This window comes from Ranitomeya variabilis, chromosome 1, assembly GCF_051348905.1.
Source record: "Ranitomeya variabilis isolate aRanVar5 chromosome 1, aRanVar5.hap1, whole genome shotgun sequence".
In the NCBI taxonomy this organism is placed as follows: domain Eukaryota; kingdom Metazoa; phylum Chordata; class Amphibia; order Anura; family Dendrobatidae; genus Ranitomeya; species Ranitomeya variabilis.
In genome coordinates, this window is record NC_135232.1 from 97865069 (window position 1) to 97885645 (window position 20577).

Here is a 20577-nt window from a genome sequence, read left to right on the forward strand (position 1 = left end):
ATTAACTTGAAAAACAGTTATCCCAGTTGCCAACACACCAGGGCAAGCTGTAAGAACAATGGCTAAGCACCATAATTGGTGCATCTAATGGATGTGCCATTTTTGCGGTGGTGGAAGGCTTTTTTTAGACTGGGAGGGGCCAATATTCATGGCCCCTTCCTAGCCTATTAATATTAGCCCGCAGCTATCAATTTGCCTTAGCTGGTTATTAAAAATAGTGGGGACCCCACATAATTTTTTTTAGGTTCCCCCCAATTTTTAATAATCAGCTAAGGAAAACTAGACAGCTGATGGCTGATATTAATAGGCTGGGAAGCTGCATAGATATTTGCCTTTCCCAGTCTAAAAATACCAGTTCACAGCTGTCCGTTTTCTCTTGGCTGGTTTTAAAAATGAAAGGAACTGCACATAATTTTTTCTTTCAAATCATTTATTTATTTTTACTGTCAGGCTGGGTGACGTATTGTACCTAGCAATCACAGCCATGCAATTACTTGACATGGCTGTGATGGAGCTGGAAGTGTCAACAGCCTTAAAACTTGTTGATTGGCCTTTCAACGAGCTTTATTAAACTTCCGGACCCGAACAGTAAACCGGACATACAGTAAGTAGTCCATGTTCGGGGTCTGATACTGGGCACTAGAAGTTCTGTACGAACCACGAGTCTTCCAGTTTGGGTTTGCACATCCCTAATTACAAACACTTTAAGATCTCATCTCACAGTGCTGTCATCTATCACCCTGTACTCTCTTCAAACTGACTACTATCTGGAAGGGTTTGTAATGTTACAAAGATCAGTAAGGAGAGGAATATTTGTTCTTTTCTCCACTGCCTGGTTATGATTGGTCAACCATATGCAGGGGAACAAATACACACTCACATAACAAATCTTTGATAACACCCAGTTGAACTATAACATAAATTATACCTAAACTTTACCAGCTAATATCTCTGCAACTGAGAGGAGAAATTAAAAAAAAAAGACTATGTTTTATTCAGCTCTGCAGCCACTCTTCCATGATGTGGCTAATTTAACATGCTCAAACTGGTGAAAGATCCTTTTTAAAGTGGGTTTTCGCTCAAAGTGTAAACATGTCGAAATGTTAGTAAATTACAGATATTTGGCAATTACCGTATATATTTTTTTCAATTTATTCACTGGAACGATGAAAAATAATTTAAATTATAGCAAAACTATTATGACCTACTATTTCTTCCCTGCTCAAGCATTCCTTACCCAGACAGCAAAAGCTTTTTGCAGGAAAATGTTCTTCCATAAATCATAAAAGGAATGTGCTTTTAGCAAAGAACATAGAGATGACTGTAACACAAACTGCATGGATTTACGTATAATATGTATGAAGTGCTCACGCAGCATAATCTATCCATTTTATGTTTATTGGTTACTATATTTATAATATACAGTGGGTACGGAAAATATTCAGACCCCTTTAAATTTTTCACTCTTTGTTTCATTGCAGCCATTTGGAAACATTCAAAAAAGTTCATTTTTTTCTCATTAATGTACACTCTGCACCCCATCTTGACTGAAAAAAAACAGAAATGTAGAAATTTTTGCAAATTTAATAAAAAAGAAAAACTGAACTAGGAAGATGGGAGAAAGTTCTACAAAGTCAACTATCACTGCAGCCCTCCACCAGTTGGGCCTTTATGGCAGAGTAACCTGACGGACGCCTCTCCTCAGTGCCAGACATATGTAAGCCCACATAGAGTTTGCTAAAAACACAAGAAGGACCCCACACTATGAGAAATAGGATTCTCTGGTCTGATGAGATGAAGATAGACCTTTTTGGTGATAATTATAAGCAGTTTGTGTGACGAAAACCAGGCACTGCTCTTCACCTGCACAGTACAATCCCAACAGTGAAACATGGTGGTGGCAGCATCATGCTATGGGGGTGTTTTTCAGCTGCAGGGACAGGATGACTGGTTGTCATTGAAGGAAACATGAATGCGGCCAAGTACAGAGATAGCCTGGATGAAAACCTCTTCCAGAGTGCTCTGGACCTCAGACTTGGCTGAAGGTTCACCTTCCAACAAGACAATGACCCTAAGCACACAGCTAAAATAACAAAGGAGTGGCTTCAGAACAACTCTGTAACCATTCTTGACTGGTCCAGCCAGAGCCCTGTCCTAAACCCAATTGAGCAACTCTGGAGAGACCTGAAAATGGCTGTCTACCAACCTTCACCATCCAACTTGCTGGAACTGGAGAGGATCTGCAAGGAAGAATGGCAGAGGATCCTCAAATCCAGGTGTGAAAAACTTGCTGCATCATTCCCAAGAGGACTTATGGCTGTACTAGCTCAAAAGGTGCTTCTACTCAATACTGAGCCAAGGGTCTGAATACTTATGACCATGTGATATTTCAGTTTTTCTTTTTTAATAAATTTGCAAAAATGAATACATTTCTGTTTTTTTTTCAGTTTTTTTTTTCCAGTCAAGATGGGGTGCAGAGTGTACGTTAATGAGAAAAAAATCACCTTTTTTAAATTTAACAAATTGCTGCAATGAAGCAAAGAGTGAAAAATTTAAAGAGGTATGAATACTTTCTGTACCCACTATATGTATGCTATAGAATTTTTGGTTACTACTATAATTATACAACAGTGCACATTTAAAATGGCAAACAAATAAAAAAATGAGACAAAAGTAGAGAGGACCATTTTATGAAAAGGGGTTAAGCAAGCATGGTCCACCTCCAAATATAAAAACTTGATTCCAGCTCACCTAGTAGCTCTATGCTCATCCACCTGGCGCTCGGTACCGGCCTCACCCTGGCCTCACATCAAGGAAAATAGAATAAATTGGAGTCTGGTCAACAGGACTAGAGTTTCCTTTTCTTTTTCAAAAGAAAATATAGTGCATACAAAAGAAAAATTTACATGCACATTTTTCTTTTGTATGCACTATATTTTCTTTTGAAAAATAAAAGGAAAATCTGGTTCTGCTGAGCAAGACTCCAATTTTTTCTATTCACCTCCAAATATGGTCTACTGTATATACTTGTGTCTAAGCCGAGTTTTTCAGCACATTTTTTTGTGCTGGAAACCAGGGGCTGGCTGGCAATTTTCAGCCTGGGGGGCAATTACAAGGCAGTGGCCCTCGAGTTGCGGTGGCCCTCCTTTTCCCTGCTTATATCTGGCCACTGCATTAAAGTAGCAGAGATAACAGGCTTTAAAAACAGGCTGGTACACAGATATGGAAACTGAACGGAGCTTACTCCAGAGACATGGGAACAGAACAGAGCTTACTACAGAGATATGTGAGCAGAACAGAGCTTACTACAGAGATATGGGAGCAGAACAGAGCTTATTATAGAGATATGGGAGCAGAACCGAACTTACTAGATTCAGAGATATGGGAGCTGAACCGAGCTTACTGCAAAGATATGGGAGCAGAACGGAGCTTACTACAGAGATATGGGAGCAGAACCGAGCTTACTACAGAGATATTGGAGCAGAACCGAGCTTACTACAGAGATATGGGAGTAGAACCGAGCTAACAGCAAGGATATGGGAGCAGAACCAAGCTTACTACAGAGATATGGCAGCAGAAACGAGCTTACTACAGAGATAAGGGAGCAGAACCAAGCTTACTACAGAGATAGGGGAACAGAACCAAGCTTACTACAGAGATATGGACGCAGAACCGAGCTTACTGCAAAGATATGGGAGCAGAACCAAGCTTACTACAGAGATATGGGAACAGAATCGACCTTACTACAGAGATATGGGAGCAGAACCAAACTTACTGCAGAGATATGGGAGCAGAACCTAGCATACTACAGAGATAAGGGAGCAGAACTGAGCTTACTAGAGAGATAAGGGAGCAGAACCGAGCTTACTACAGAGATATGGGAGCAGAACCGAGCTTACTGCAGAGATATGGGAGCAGAACCGAGCTTACTACAGAGGTAAGGGAGCAGAACCGAGCTTAATAAGTCTACTACATGGAACCAAGTCTGCTACATAGAAACTGGAGCAGAACTGATTACGACATACATACAGTACCATAATCTAGATTACTACATTGATAGAGTACCAGAACCAAGCTTACTGCTTAGATATGGTGCCATAACGGAGCTTGCTTACAAACATACACACAATACAGCTACCCAGTGCCTAGTACTATCACCACTACACAGAGAATACATAATATTATAATATCACCATTACCTCTACATGAAACTACACTCTATACAAAGACCAATGATGCCACCATACACTCCCTGACAGAAGTTATGTCGCTTATCCATGTTATGAAAATAAAAGCTTATAACCTGATGTTAAATTCATCCATTGGTTGTATAAGTTATTCTTTTGAAAGCTGGAACCCTCTAAAATGTGATTTAGGTGAAGAAAATAAATTGTTATCAAAGCAGAAATATTGATCAGTTGACCATGTTCCAAATTATTATGCAAATTATATTTTTCTCGGACTTTCCTAAATGGTCGGTGCAAATGACAGTCAGTCTAATAAAAGTCATCACCCGTTAGAGTATACATCGAATTTTATTGGAGAAACCTCCCAATGATAACAGTATAATCTCCAAAATGAATAAAAACTCAAAATGCACTGTTCCAAATTATTAGGCACAGTAGAATTTCTAAACATTTGATCTGTTTTAAAGAACTGAAAATGCTCATTTGTGGAATTTGCAGCATTAGGAGGTCACATTCACTGAACAAAAAAGATATTTAACTCCAAAACATCCTAACAGGCCAAGTTACATGTTAACATAGGACCCTTCTTTGATATCACCTTCACAATTCTCGCCTCCATTGAACTTGTGAGTTTTTGGAGAGTTTCTGCTTGTATTTCTTTGCCTCCAGAGCTGCTGTTTTGATGTGAACAGCCTCCCACCCTCATAGATCTTTTGCTTGATGATACTCCAAAGGTTCTCTATAGGGTTGAGGTCAGGGGAAGATGGTGGCCGCACCATGAGTTTATCTCCTTTCATGCCCATAGCAGCCAATGACTCAGAGGTATTCTTTGCAGCACGAAATGGTGCATTGTCATGCATGAAGATGATTTTGCTCCTGAAGGCACGTTTCTGCTTTTTATACAATGGAAGAAAGTTGTCAGTCAGAAATTCTATATACTTTGCAGAGGTCATTTTCACACCTTCAGGTACCTTAAAGGGCCCTTCCAGCTGTTTCCCCATGATTCCAGCCCAAAACATTACTCCTCCATCTCCTTGCTGACGTTGCAGCCTTGTTGGGACATGGTGGCCATCCACCAACCATCCACTACTCCATCCATCTGGACCACCCAGGGTTGCTCGACACTCATCAGTAAACAAGACTGTTTGGAAATCAGTCTTCATGTGTGTCTGGGCCCAATGCAACCGTTTCTGCTTGTGAACACTGTTTAGGGGTGGCCGAATAGTAGGTTTATGCACCACAGCAAGCCTTTGAAGGATCCTACACCTTGAGGTTTGAGGGACTCCAGAGGCACCAGCAGCTTCAAATAACTGTTTGCTGCTTTGTAATGGTATTTTGGCAGCTGCTCTCTTTATCCAATGAATTTGTCTGGCAGAAAACCTTCCTCATTATGCCTTTATCTGCATGAACTCTGTCTGTGCTCTGTTTCAGTCACAAATCTCTTCACAGTATGATGATCACTCTTAAGTTTTCGTGAAATATCTAATGTTTTCATACTTTGACCAAGGCATTGCACTATTTAATGCTTTTCAGCAGCAGAGAGATCCTTTTTATTTCCCATATTGCTTGAAACCTGTGGTCTGCTTTATAATGTGGAACATGATTTTTAAGTAGTTTTTCTTTAATTAGAATCACCTGGAAAACTAATGATCACATGTGTTTAAGATTGATTTCAGTGATCCATTAAGCCCTGAGACACAATACCATCTACAAGTTTATTTGAAAAACAAAACAATTAAATCTTTATGACACTTAAATCCAATTTGCATAATAATTTGGAACATGGTGTACACTAGACATCTGAATACAGAGGTGCACCCACAAACAATATATAATTGGTTATTATGCAACCTCATAGATTGTAAGCTTGCGAGCAGGGCCCTCATTCCTTTTGGTATCTGTTGATCTATGTGTTTATTGTTATGCTTAATGTCCATTGTCTGTACAAGTCCCCTCTAAAATGTAAAGTGTTGGCACTATAGAAATAAAATTATCATAATTATTATTATTAACCGACCATTCCAAATATAAATTATAATCCACCACTGTGCACCCACTAACTATAAATAGCCACTTTCCCCATTTAATAAATTAATTAGCACCTGTACTCTTTCCCCCAATTCATTACCAGTCACTTCATCCTCAACGCCCCCCACTATGTACCTACCACTCTAACCCTAAAGGTACCTTCACACATAACGATTTCGTTAACGATATCGTTGCAACGTCACACTTTTGGTGACGTAGCAACGATCCCGCTTAACGATCTCGTTATGTGTGACAGCGACCAACGATCAGGCCCCTGCTGGGAGATCGTTGGTCGTAGGGAATGATCAGGACCTTTTTTTGGTCACTGCTCACCCGCTGTCATCGCTGGATCGGCGTGTGTGACGCCGATCCAGCGATGTGTTCACTTGTAACCAGGGTAAATATCGGGTTACTAAGCGCGGCCCTGTGCTTAGTAACGCGATGTTTACCCTGGTTACCCGGGGACTTCGGCATCGTTGAAGACAGTTTCAATGATGCCGAAGTCGTTCTCCTGATCGTTGGTCGCTGGAGAGAGCTGTCTGTGTGACAGCTCCCCAGCGACCACACAACTACTTACCAACGATCACGGCCAGGTCGTATCGCTGGTCGTGATTGTTGGTAAGTTGTTTAGTGTAACGGTACCCTAACCCCGATTCATTATAGTTACATGCCCCTCCCGCCCCAATTCATTGTCATGTCTTTCTCTCTCACCCTCTATTCATTATCAACTGCTCTACCCCACATTCAATACAACATTTACTCCCCCACCCTTAAAATTCATTATTTGTTCTTCCCCTAGATCATCATTTGCTCTCCCCACCCCCACCTTCAATTAAATTGCTGTCCCCTGTCCCTCACACTGAATTTATCATTTTGCAGTCCCCCCACTTTAATTTAAAGTCCCCTTACTTCATTCATTGCAGTCCCCTATCACCCCCTCACTTCATCTGCAGTGCCCCTTCATCATTTGCAGCCCCCTATCCCCCTTCCATTTCATCATGAGCAGTCCCACATCAGAAACACTTCATCATGTGCAGTCCTGCAGTCCCCTTCTCCCACTTCATCATGTGCAGTCCCTACCCCCCCACTTCATCATGTGCAGTCCTCTTTAACCCTCAATTCATCATGTGCAGTCCATCTTACACTCCACTTCATCATGTGCAGTCCCCCTTACCCCCCACTTCATGTGCAGATCACCTTACCCCCCACTTCATCATGTGCAGTCCCCTTTAACCCCAATTCATCATGTGCAGTCCCCCTTACCCCCCACTTCATCATGTGCAGTCCCCCTTACCCCCCACTTCATGTGCAGCCCCACTCCCCCTTCATCATGCGCAATCCCCCTTACCCCCACATCATCATGTGCTGCCCCATTCCTTCATGTACAGCCCACTCTCCCCACTTCATCATGTGCAGTCTCCTTTATCCACTAAACTATCATGTGCAGCCCCACTCCATCATGTACAGCCCCACTCAACCTTCATCATGTGCAGCCCCACTTACCCCCTCACTCCATCATGTGCAGTCTCCTTTACCCCCAAATTCCATAATGTGCAGCCTCCTTACACCCCCCACTTCATAACTTGCAGTTACCCACCAGTAAATTAATTTTTTAAAGAAAACAAAAAAGTTCTTCATACTTACCTCACCAGTCTGGGTCATGTCGGCATGTGCGTGAGGACGCCATCACGCTTGCCCAACACCTAACCTGGAAGTATAGAGAACATGAAGGGAGCAGTAGCTGTGCAGCCATCAAGGTGACAGCCAAGCATGGCTCCTGGCCCCAGCGCAGATGTGTGCGCTAACTGTGATGCAGCTGTGTCTGCTGCCAGCCGCGTCACAGTACAGCAGACATGGCTGCGCAGAATTTGCTGTGTGGCTGTAGCCACCACCAGGCAGCCGGCCCTGAACAGCTGCTGGGGGAGCGGCCCGGGGGGCATTTGCCTCTTTGCCACCTGGGCCAGTCAGCCCCTGCTGGAAACGCCCCCCTTGGCTTATACACGAGTCATTGTTTAAGAAGATGGCAGGGGAGGGGGAGCAGCGGGTCACAGGAGGCAGGAGCTGGCGGCTGCAGCTACAGCTTGTGCCCACTGCTAAAGGAACCATGCATACAAGGATAGGGATGGGGAGCCATGCAGACTAGGACAGGGATGGGGAGCTATGCATACAAGGACAGGGATGGGGAGCCATGCATGCAAGGACAGGGATGGGGAGCCATGCATACAAGGACAGGGATGGGGAGCCATGCATACAAGGACAGGGATGGGGAGCCATGCATACAAGGACAGGGATGGGGAGCCATGCATGCAAGGACAGGGATGGGGAGCCATGCATACAAGGACAGGGATGGGAAGCCATGCATACAAGGACAGGGATGGGGAGCCATGCATACAAGGACAGGGATGGGAAGCCATGCATACAAGGACAGGGATGGGGAGCCATGCATACAAGGACAGGGATGGGGAGCCATGCATGCAAGGACAGGGATGGGGAGCCATGCATACAAGGACAGGGATGGGAAGCCATGCATACAAGGACAGGGATGGGGAGCCATGCATACAAGGACAGGGATGGGGAGCCATGCATGCAAGGACAGGGATGGGGAGCCATGCATACAAGGACAGTGATGGGGAGCCATGCATACACGGATGGGGATGGGGAGGCCCCCTTGCAACTGTCTGTCCTGCTCTTCTATAATTTGGCACCGGGCATTCTGCCAATCACAAAAAACGATCCAGGCAGTAGTTACTGTAAGGGTATACACTAGTGCTGATTATTATATGACTATGTAAAGACCAGCCAATGTAGTATCCATACAGTTACACAGTAAGTCATGGCAAAGCAGGTAAGTCAGAAACAATAGAGCCTAAACATACAGTGAGAAAAATAAGTATTTGATACACTGCCAATTTTGAAAGTTTTCCCACCAAAAAAGAATGGAGAGGTCTGTAATTTTTCTCATAGGTACAACTCAACTGAGAGAGACAGAATCAAAAAATAAAAAACAGAAAATCACATTGTATGATTTTTAAATAATTAAATTGCATTTTTTAAAATTAAATAAGTATTCGATCACCTACCAACCAGCAAGAATTCTGGCTCTCCCAGACCTGACAGTTTTTCTTTAAGAAGCCTTCCTACTCTGCACTCTATTACCTGTATTAATTGCACCTGTTTGAACTCATTGTCTGTATTAAAGACACCTGTCCACAAACTCAATCAATCACACTCCAACCTCTCCACCAAGACCAAAGAGCTGTCTAAGGGCACCAGGGACAAAATTGTAGACCTGCACAAGGCTGGGATGGGCTACAGGACAATAGACAAGCAGCTTGGTGAGAAGGCAAGAACCGTTGGCACAATTATTAGAAAATGGAAGAAACACTCAGGATGATTCTGAGAAAGGTCAGGAATCAGCTCAAAACAACATTGGTCAAGGACCTGAAGAGATCTGGGACCACAGTCTTAACCCCTTAACCTCTGGACAATTTTCTGTTTTTGCGTTTTCATTTTTTGCTCCCCTTCCTCCCAGAGCCATAACGTTATTTTTATTTTTCGGTCAAAATGGCCATGTGAGGGCTTGTTTTTTGTGAGACAAGTTGCACTTTTAAACAATATGATTGGTTTTAACATATCGTGCACTGGAAAACAGGAAAAAAAAATCCAATTCCACACTTGCTTTGTTTTTTTTCTTTACCATGTTCACTGAATGCTAAAACTGACCCGCCATTATGATTCTCCAGATCATTACAAGACACCAAATATGTCTAGCTTCTTTTTTATTTAAGTGGTGAAAAAAAATCCAAACTTTGGTAAAAAAAAATGGCGCCATTTCTGAGACCCATAGCGTCTCCATTTTTCGTGATTTGGGGCTGGTTTAGTACTTTTTTTTTGCGCACCGAGCTGGCGTACATTATTGATAACATTTTGGTGTATATACGATCTTTTGGTCGCCCGTTATTGCATTTTATTGCAATGTAGCAGCGATCATAAAGCGTAATACTGGCATTTTGAATTTTTTTCTCATGACGTCGTTTAGCAGTCAGGCTAATTTTTTCTTACATTGATATATCTGGCAATTCTGAACACGACGATAGTAAATATGTGTAGATTTGATTTTTTCTTATTGTTTTATTTCGAATTGGCCGAAAGGGGGATGATTTGAACTTTTATATTTAAAAAAAAACAACATTTTTTTTTTAACTTTTTGCATGCTTCAATAGTCTACATGGGAGACTAGAAGCTGCAGTTGCCTGATCGGCTCTGCTACATACAGGCGATGATCAGATCATCGCCATTGATGTCTCATCTGCAGTGGTGCCTATACAAATACACCAGGGCAAGTGATGTCATTATGAATGTGCCAGCATAAGCGGTGACTACTGCAGCACAATGTGCAGGTAGGGCACTTTTCATATAGATTAACCACCTAATTGTACTGCCCTATAATGCCATGAGTTCTAGTGCCCCTATAGGATAATAGTATTTATAGAACAGCTCCCTTAGCTGTTATTAACAGGAAAATACATAAGAGCAAGAAAAGGATTGTGAATTCATTTTGTGAAGAATTATTAATCAAGATTTACTTTGGACATTTTTGCAGAGATTCAATTATTCTGAATCATTTACATTAATAGCATGCACATTTTTAATACATAAAAATCAATGTACTGTTCCATGTATTGATTTCAGCTCAGTTTTTGGCCTATGATTAATAAAATATACAGTGGCTGGCTTGGCAAGCATTATAAGAAGTGATATGGACAATATAAGAGAAATATTTATAGCTCGTCTCTTAATTTGTTTTCCAAGTCGTTAAGGAATTCAAATATATTATAGTTTGGTTCTTCTTACAAACCTCCACAGTGATCTTTAACGTGATGAACTAAGGAAAATGTAAATATCCTGAATTTTAAATACAGTTTCAAAATCATGATGTGAGCAATTTATAATGAATGCAGAAAGCTAAAAAAAAGTTTTCTTGAAATTCTTGTTAGTGAGTTTCACAATGAATTTATTGAAATTTCTCTATACCGAGTTTTAGATGTCATGGGGACCTATATACAGTAGCTGAACCCCTCTAAAAAACTAAGAACGCCATGTTATGAGATCAGACACATATTGACATGTAGGATTACATTTGTACAGTGCTTTGAAAAAGTATTCCTACCCTGTGAATATCTCCACATTTTTTTTAGGTTACACCCACAAATTTAATTGTTCTTTTTATTGGGATTTTAAGTGATATACCAACACAAAGAAGCAAGTATTTGTGAAGTGTAAAGGAAATGATACATGGATTTCTAATTACTTTGAATACATAAATCTAAAATTGTGATGTGTAGATATTTTAATTTAGGATTATTATAATTGGTGGGGAGTGTTGCAGAAGACTGGAGAAGAAGGAAAACAAAAAGGATGAGAAGGATTCCAATTACAGAAAATGTCATATACAGATGCTTCTCACAAAATTGGGATATTATCAAAAAGTTAATTTATTTCAGTTCTTCAATACAGAAAGTGAAACTCATATATTAGATAGAGTCATTACAAACAGAGTGACCTATTTCAAGTGTTTATTTCTGTTAATGTTGATGATTATGACATACAGCCAATGAAAACCCAAACGTCATTATCTCAGTAAATTAGAATACTTTATAACAGCAGCTTGAAAAATGATTTCAACATCCAAAATGTTGGCCTACTGAAATGTATGTTCAGTAAATGCACTCAATACTTGGTCAGGTCTCCTTTTGCAGCAATTACTGCATCAATGTGGCGTGGCATGGAAGCGATCAGCCTGTGGCACTGCTGAGGTGTTATGGAAGCCCAGGTTGCTTTGATTGCAGCCTTCAGATCATCTGCATTGTTGGGTCTGGTGTATCTCATCTTCATCTTGACAATACGCCATAGATCCATAGATTCTCTATAGGGTTAAGGTCAGGCGAGTTTGCTGGCCAATCAAGCACAGTGATGCTGTTGTTTTTAAACAAGGTATTGGTACTTTTGGCAGTGTGGACAGGTGTCAAGTTCTGCTGGAGAATGAAATGTCCATCTCCATAAAGCTTGTCGGCAGAGGGAAGCATGAAGTGTTCTAAAATTTCCTGGTAGATGACTGCGCTGACTGCGGTTTGATAAAACACAGTCGACCTATACCAGCAGATGACATGGTTCCCGAAACCATCACTGATTGTGGAAACTTCACGTTAGACCTCAAGTAGCTTGGATTGTGGCCTCTCCACTCTTCCTCCAGACTCTGGGACCTTGATTTCCAAATGAAATGCAAAATTTACTTTCATCTGAAAACAACACCTTGGACCACTGAGCAACAGTCCAGTTCTTTTTCTCTTTGGCCCAGGTAAGACGCTTCTGGCATTGTTTATTGGTCATGAGTGGCTTGACCCAAGGAATGCGACACTTGTAGCCTACATTTGAGTGACCTTTTCTTAACAATCCTTTCAAGGCTGTGGTTATCCCGGTTGCTTGTGCACCTTTTTCTACCACACTTTTTCCTTCCACTCAACTTTCCATTAATATGGTTGGATTCAGCACTCTGTGAACAACCGGCTTCTTTAGCAATGACCTTCTGTTGCTTACCCTTCTTGTGGAGTGTGTTATTGACTGCCTTCAAGACATCTGTCAAGTCACCCGTCTTCCCCATAATTGTGGAGCCTACTGAAACAGACTAAGGGACCTTTTTAAAACACTTAGGATGCCATTGCAGGTGTTTTTCGTTAAGTATTCTAATTTACTGAGATAATGACTTTTGGGATTTCATTGGCTGTAAGCCATAATCATCAACATTAACAGAAATAAACACTTTAAATAGATCACTCTGATTGTAATGACTTTATATAATATATGAGTTTCGCTTTTAGTATTGAAGAACTGAAATAAATTAACTTTTTGATGATATTCTAATTTTGTGAGAAGCACCTGTATAAAGTACCTGGACATAAATGTTTACTTATGATACTGCGTACATTTAATCATTACTGTGGTTCATGTATGGTTTGTAATCTGATGATGACTACTACAATAAATCTCTGTCGCTCCTTACCATTGTTAACTAAATACTGGAAGTTTCAGGTTCATGTGATAAAAATGTACACTGCTTAAAAAAATAAAGGGAACACTTAAATAGCACAGTGTAACTCCAAGTCACACTTCTGTGAAAGGAATCTGTCCAGTTATGAAGCAACACTGATTGTGAATACATTTCTCCTGCTGTTGTTCAAATTGAAACAGACAACAAGTAGAAATGATAGGCAATTAGCAAGATAACCCCATTAAAGGAGTGGCTTTTTGGTTGTTGTTTTGTTCACTTATGCATTTTGGCATTGTTCTCACCGCTAGCGGTACTGCTACCTTCTCCTTTGTGCAAGGGGGAACAGAACCCTGCAAAATGACCTCCAGCAGGCCACTAACATCCATGTGTCTGCTCCAACTGTCAGAAAAAGACCCCATAAGGGTGGTATGAGGGTCCGATGTCCACAAATGGGTGTTAATGTCTGGCTAGCACATGTGCGATTGGCATTTGCCAAAGAACACCAAGATTGGCAGATTCGATATTGGCGCCCTGTGCTCTTTACGGATGAGGACAGCTTCACATTGAGCACATATGACAGACGTGACAGTATCTGGAGACGCCATGGAGAACATTCTGCTGCCTGCAACATCCTCCAGCATGACCAGGTTGTCAGTGGGTCAGTAATAGTGTGAGGAGGTATTTCTTTATTTCTTTGGAGAGCCACACAGCCCTCCATTTGCTAGCTAGAGGTACCCTGACTGCAATTAGGTACTGGAATAAGAGCCTAAGACCCAATGTGGGACAGTATGAACGTGCACTTGGCCCTGGGTTCCTTCTGATCCATGACAATGAGGCCTCAGGTGGCTGAAATGTGTCAGCCGTTACTGCATTATGAATGCATTGATGCTATGGACTGACCTGCCTGTTCCCCAAACCTAAATCCAATCTAGCACATCTGGGAAATCATGTCTCGTTCCATCCACCAACGCCACGTTGCATCATAGACTGTCCAGGAGTTAACTGATGCTTTAACCCAGTTCTGGGAGGAGATCCCCCAGAAGAACATCCCCAGCCTCATCAGGAGCATGCCCAGGCATTGTAGGGAGATCATACAAGCACGTGGAGGCCACACATGCTACTGAGCCTCATTTCCTTGTCCTAAGGCATTCCCACTGAAGTTGTTTGAGCCTGTAATTTGATTTTCAACTTTGATTTTGAGTATCATTCCAAATCCAGACCTTCATAAAATATAAATTTTGATTTACATTCATAATTTTTATGTTTTAATGTTCTCAGTGCATTCCACTTTCTAATGAATAAAGATTTGCAACTGAAGTATTTAATTCAGTGATATTCAGGATGTGGTATTTTGTGCTCCCTTTATCTTCTTGGAAAAATATTTAGAATTGAGAGTCCTCAGTGGTTGATACCTTTTAATGGCTACCTGAACAGATGGTAACAAATTTTATGCACAACACAGCACAGAAAAATGCCATACATAAGACAGGTGACATGAAGCAGATTTACCATTATGTGAGTGATAAACAGTTATGTCAATAAATATTGGAACAGTTCATAGATAAGGAGTGTGAATGTTTTATTGTCCTCTGATTGGGGTCTGGTACTGTGTTATGATGACCCCACAAGGTCTTTTTACATAAACTAAGGAATTTGCTCCTCAGACCTTGTGGGGTCATCATAATGGGATCATCTATCCACTGGCTAACACGGTACCAAGATATATATCTTTCCTTTTTTTTCTTGAGCAGTGTATATTTCAGGGGCTGACCTGGCATTGCAATTTATTGATGTACGAAGCTTGATGATGTATTTATGTACTTATGTTTGTGCCTGATGGTGTAATATGGCCAGCCTATCACAGCAATGCCACTACCAAGATGGCTATGACATTACAGTGATCGGTAGGCAGTCCCTGCATGCTTAGTGGCTGTGTAACAGGCACCAAACAAGCGGGACTTGAATTTGAGTTTTAAATCCAGCACCGTCCAATGCTCCCTGAGTAACGAGCATATCCGAGCACCCAGATACTCAAGTGCTATCCGAGAAATTTGATATTAAGTACATATCGATATACCAATGTACTGCTTTATTATAGGTACACAATGTTAAAAAACCCAAACAAACTGAAAAACAACATAATTTCCTGCTTTATTACTATTTTTGTAAAGAAAATGTCATCATATTATTGCCATTTCTACATTATGGCTCTAAAGAATAAAACAAAAAAGTTATATAAAAATAATATACAGTTACATCCATATATATTTGGACATGGACAACATTTTTCTAATTTTGGTTATAGACATTACCACAATGAATTTTAAACAAAACAATTCAGATGCAGTTGAAGATCAGACTTTCAGCTTTCATTTGAGGGTATCCACATTAAAATTGGATGAAGGGTTTAGGAGTTTCAGCTCCTTAACATGTGCCACCCTGTTTTTAAAGGGACCAAAAGTAATTTCATGGACAGGTGTGGGTAATTTCTTTGTTATGTCATTCTCAATTAAGCAGATAAAAGGCCTGGAGTTGATTTGAGGTGTGGTGCTTGCATTTGGAAGGTTGTGCTGTGAAGTAAACATGCGGTCAAAGGAGCTCTCCATGCAGGTGAAACAAGCCATCCTTAAGCTGCGAAAACAGAATAAACCCATCCGAGAAATTGCTACAATATTAGGAGTGGCAAAATCAACAGTTTGGTACATCCTGAGAAAGAAAGAAAGCACTGGTGAACTCATCAATGCAAAAAGACCTGGGCGCCCACGGAAGACAACAGTGGTGGATGATTGCAGAATAATCTCCATGGTGAAGAGAAACCCCTTCACAACAGCCAACCAAGTGAACAACACTCTCCAGGAGGTCGGCGTATCAATATCCAAATCTACCATAAAGAGAAGACTGCATGAAAGTAAATACAGAGGGTTCACTGCACGGTGCAAGCCACTCATAAGCATCAAGAATAAAAAGGCTAGACTGGACTTTGCTAAAAAACATCTAAATAAGCCAGCACAGTTCTGGAAGAACATTCTTTGGACAGATGAAACCAAGATCAACCTCTACCATAATGATGGAAAGAGAAAAGTATGGCAAAGGCGTGGTACAGCTCATGAACCAAAGCATACCACATCATCTAAAACACGGCGGAGGCAGTGTGATGGCTTGGGCATGCATGGCTGCCAGTGGCACTGGGTCACTAGTGTTTATTGATGATGTGACACAGGACAGAAGCAGCCGAATGAATTCTGAGGTATTCAGAACCATACTGTGTGCTCAGATCCAGCCAAATGCAGCCAAACTGATTGGTCGTCGTTTCATACTACAGATGGACAATGACCCAAAACATAAAGCCAAAGCAACCCAGGAGTTTATTAAAGCAAAGAAGTGGAATATTCTTGAATGGCCAAGTCAGTCACCTGATCTCAACCCAATTGAGCATGCATTTCACTTGTTAAAGACTAAACTTCAGAAAGAAAGGCCCACAAACAAACAGCAACTGAAAACCACCACAGTGAAGGCCTGGCAGAGCATCAAAAAGGAGGAAACACAGCGTCTGGTGATGTCCATGAGTTCAAGACTTCAGGCAGTCATTGCCAACAAAGGGTTTTCAACCAAGTACTAAAAATGAACATTTTATTTAAAATTATTTAATCTGTCCAATTACTTTTGGTCCCTTTAAAAACAGGGTGGCACATGTTAAGGAGCTGAAACTCCTAAACCCTTCATCCAATTTTAATGTGGATACCCTCAAATGAAAGCTGAAAGTCTGAACTTCAACTGCATCTGAATTGTTTTGTTTAAAATTCATTGTGGTAATGTCTATAACCAAAACTAGAAAAATGTTGTCTCTGTCCAAATATATATGGACATAACTGTATAAACAAATATATAAAATGGGTATCATAATAATTAAATTGAACTTTAGGATAGAGTGAATAGATAAACCATTCCTCATGAAAGAATTGCTGATTTTGTTTATCCCGTCGTGGAAGGAGAAGTGATGAAGTGATGAAAAGGTCATATGTGCCCCAAAATAATAGCAAGGAAAACTAGGTTGTGAAAGATTGAAACACTTGTCCCACAAGAAAGAAAAACATTTTATACCGCTTGGCTGATAGAAAAATAACAAAATGTATGTCTCAAGGAGTATGTCTGCACAAAAGAGATTACATTGTGAAAAAATAATAAAACATAAAAAAAAGTATTCTAATGGTACCATTATAATAGTATCAACCCATGCAATCTGCTGAACATGTTAATTTTGCTGAATCTATCATGTTCCACGACTTGGGAATCATACAGTATTGAAATGTATTGTTGCTGTTAAGTTGCTATGTAATAAGGTTTTCTTTTTAGAAGTTTGTCCTCCCTGTCTCTCTTTTTGCTTCCCTAACTCAGATGTCAGCAACATCTCCCTTCTTCTTCATTCTGTGTCAGACATCTTATGAACCTCATTTCTTGCAGCTTTGGTTCAGAATAGTCTTTTACCTACTGCAACCATTACAGCTATTGTTACTGCACTGATGCATAACTACAAAAATTCAGCTTGAAAATAAACCTTTTTCTGGAATCTTCTTGTGTCTCTGCAATTGAGTCAAGCTATCACATTAAATCTTTTCATGTGAGTAATGGTACATAGAGATATCCATAGAAAAGGAATCTCAAGCTCCCTACACTCACTGCCTAGTTATGGAGTCAAAATAGAATTGTGAATGTTATAATATAATAATAATCTTTATTTTTATGTAGCGCTAACATATTTCGCAGCGCTTTACAGTTTGCACACATTATCACGCTGTCCCCAATGGGGCTCACAGTCTAAATTCCCTATCAGTATGTCTTTGGAATGTGGGAGGAAACAGGAATACCCAGAGGAAACCCACGCAAACACGGGGAGAACATACAAACTCCTTGCAGATGTTGTCCTTGGTGGGATTTGAACTCAGGACTCCAGCACTGCAAGGCTGTAGCCCTAAACACTGAGCCACCATGCTGCCCTTTATGTTATGAAAAAACCCTAAAGACCTCTCCATTGTGGCATGGATGCTTAGTTCCAGATGATACCAACCTTTCACAATCTCTTTGCCAAAGTAATTAAAGAGTTATTTGCAACATAGTACGCTATCCTGCGACACTGAGTCACTTCTCACAGCCAAGCCGTGAGATGGGATAGTCAAGGAATCTGAGGTCAGAAACCAGGAGGGTACTTTATAAACAGAAGGAAGAGATAAAAATTTTAGTCATGTAACGTTCCAAGGTCAGACTACCAGGAGTATAGTGGATCAGCGTAGAAGGGGTTAAACAGACAGATGGTCAGAACGAGGTCCAAGGTCAGGTAACACAAGATCTATAAACAGAGAGCTAGGCACAGAGAAACAAACCACACAGTAGCTGAATGTAAGTCTGGCAGAGGTCTGGAAGTAACAGCCCAGTTAAGTAGCCAGCAATCACTTGGGGCAATGAAAACCTGAAGACAGCAGCACCTCCCAGTCTCCGAGTGGACAGCTGAGTTGTCAACCAACACATTGATAGCTCAGCACACCTCATCACGAGACTAGAGCTGTCAATCAAAGTACTGACAGCTTTAGCACGCCCCTGTACCAGATTGGATGGCTGAGCTGTCAGTAACTGTATTCCAGATACTCTGAGGGGTGGAACCATGACATATCCCTCATCTGTGGTTAAAGGACAACTTAATGATCATTATATGCTAGGATTGGGACTCTGGAATCTGGCACGCCGTGCTACAGAGTCCCGTCTCTAAAGAATCACTCTGATCAATGTTTTATCCTCTTAATATATTGCAATCATCATATTATATAGCACTGTGTATTTACAATTGTTAATTTTACCTTTCTACACAGCTAATTCTTCTCTTTTCTGTGATCCATGTAGAAACAGGAAATGTCTTGACCCTGCATTTATCATTCCTCTATTCAACTACTTAGGCCTCTTTCACACTTCCGTCTTTCAGCTCCCATGGGAGATACGTTGATTTTTGAGAATGCAGGATCCTGCAACAAATTTGCAGGATCCTGAATTTTCTCATAGACTTGTATTAGCGACAGATTGTGACGGATGGCCATCCATTGAATCCGTCGTGCACTGGATCCCGCGTTAAAAAAACGGTCCATCGGGCAGAGAAAATGTTCAGAGGAACGTTTTTTCTGCACGTCGGAAAATCGGCCCGTCACTGGCTACAATGGAAGCCTATGGGCGTAAGATGCATCGCTGACTGTGAAAGGCAGGAATCCAGCAACTGGTCCCGTCTTTTCAAACTGAGAATGCATGGAAGAATTTCCTGTCAGAGAAATTCTCTCTCCCTAGCTCTCTTTCTGTTTTTACTATTGATGCTGCCTATGCAGCATCAATAGTAACAAGATATAATGTTAAAAATAATTAAAAAAAATAAAAAATATCAATATTCTCACCTACCGGCGTCCCGTGCAGCATTACCGATGCTCCTGGCAGCTAGTGTTCCTAGTAATACATTGCGAAATCTTGCGAGAAGTCGCGGTCTCGTAAGACCACGACTTCTCGCGAGATTTCGCAATCTATTACTAGGAACTCTAGCTGCCGGGAGCATCGGTAACGCTGCGCGGGACGCCGGTAGGTGAGAATATTGATATATATATTTTTTTTATTATTTCTAACCTGGTTTGTGTTGTGTATGCGTTTTTGCAGCGGAAAACCGCTGCGAAGACGCATACACAACAGGTGCACATAGCCTCGATTGGTCCGTCAGAAAGACAGGCCCAGTGCACCTGTCACATACGTTTTGACACTATTTTGTTAACGTCCGTCGCTACGTCTCGGCGATGCAGCAGGACCGGAGAGTTCTGACGGAAATGTGAAAGAAGCCTTACCCAGTTGCTCTGCCTCTCCCCCTGTCATTGACTTTTGCATTAATTATGACTCATGCAGGGAAAATTGACCTTCTGTTTCTACATAGAGTTTAGAAGAATTCTGCTATTCAGTTTTTAATCACATGATGTCATAGACATAATGGAATACAGTAGAATTAACTGGGTACAAAGGCAAATGAGTAATTGTAAGTACACAGTGCTATGTGATATGCTGATTGAAATACAGCTCTGGCAAAAATTAAGAGACCACCACATCAAAACCCTGTCATGGGCAGCCCAATCTCCAGCCCTGAACCCCATTGAAAACAAGCCATCAAACAAAGAACTGCTTCAATTTTTGTGCCAGAAGCAGTGTGTAAGACTGGTGGAAAGCATGCCAAGACACATGAAAGCTGTGATTAAAAATCATGGTTATTCCATAAAATATTGATTTCTGAACTCTTCCTGAGTT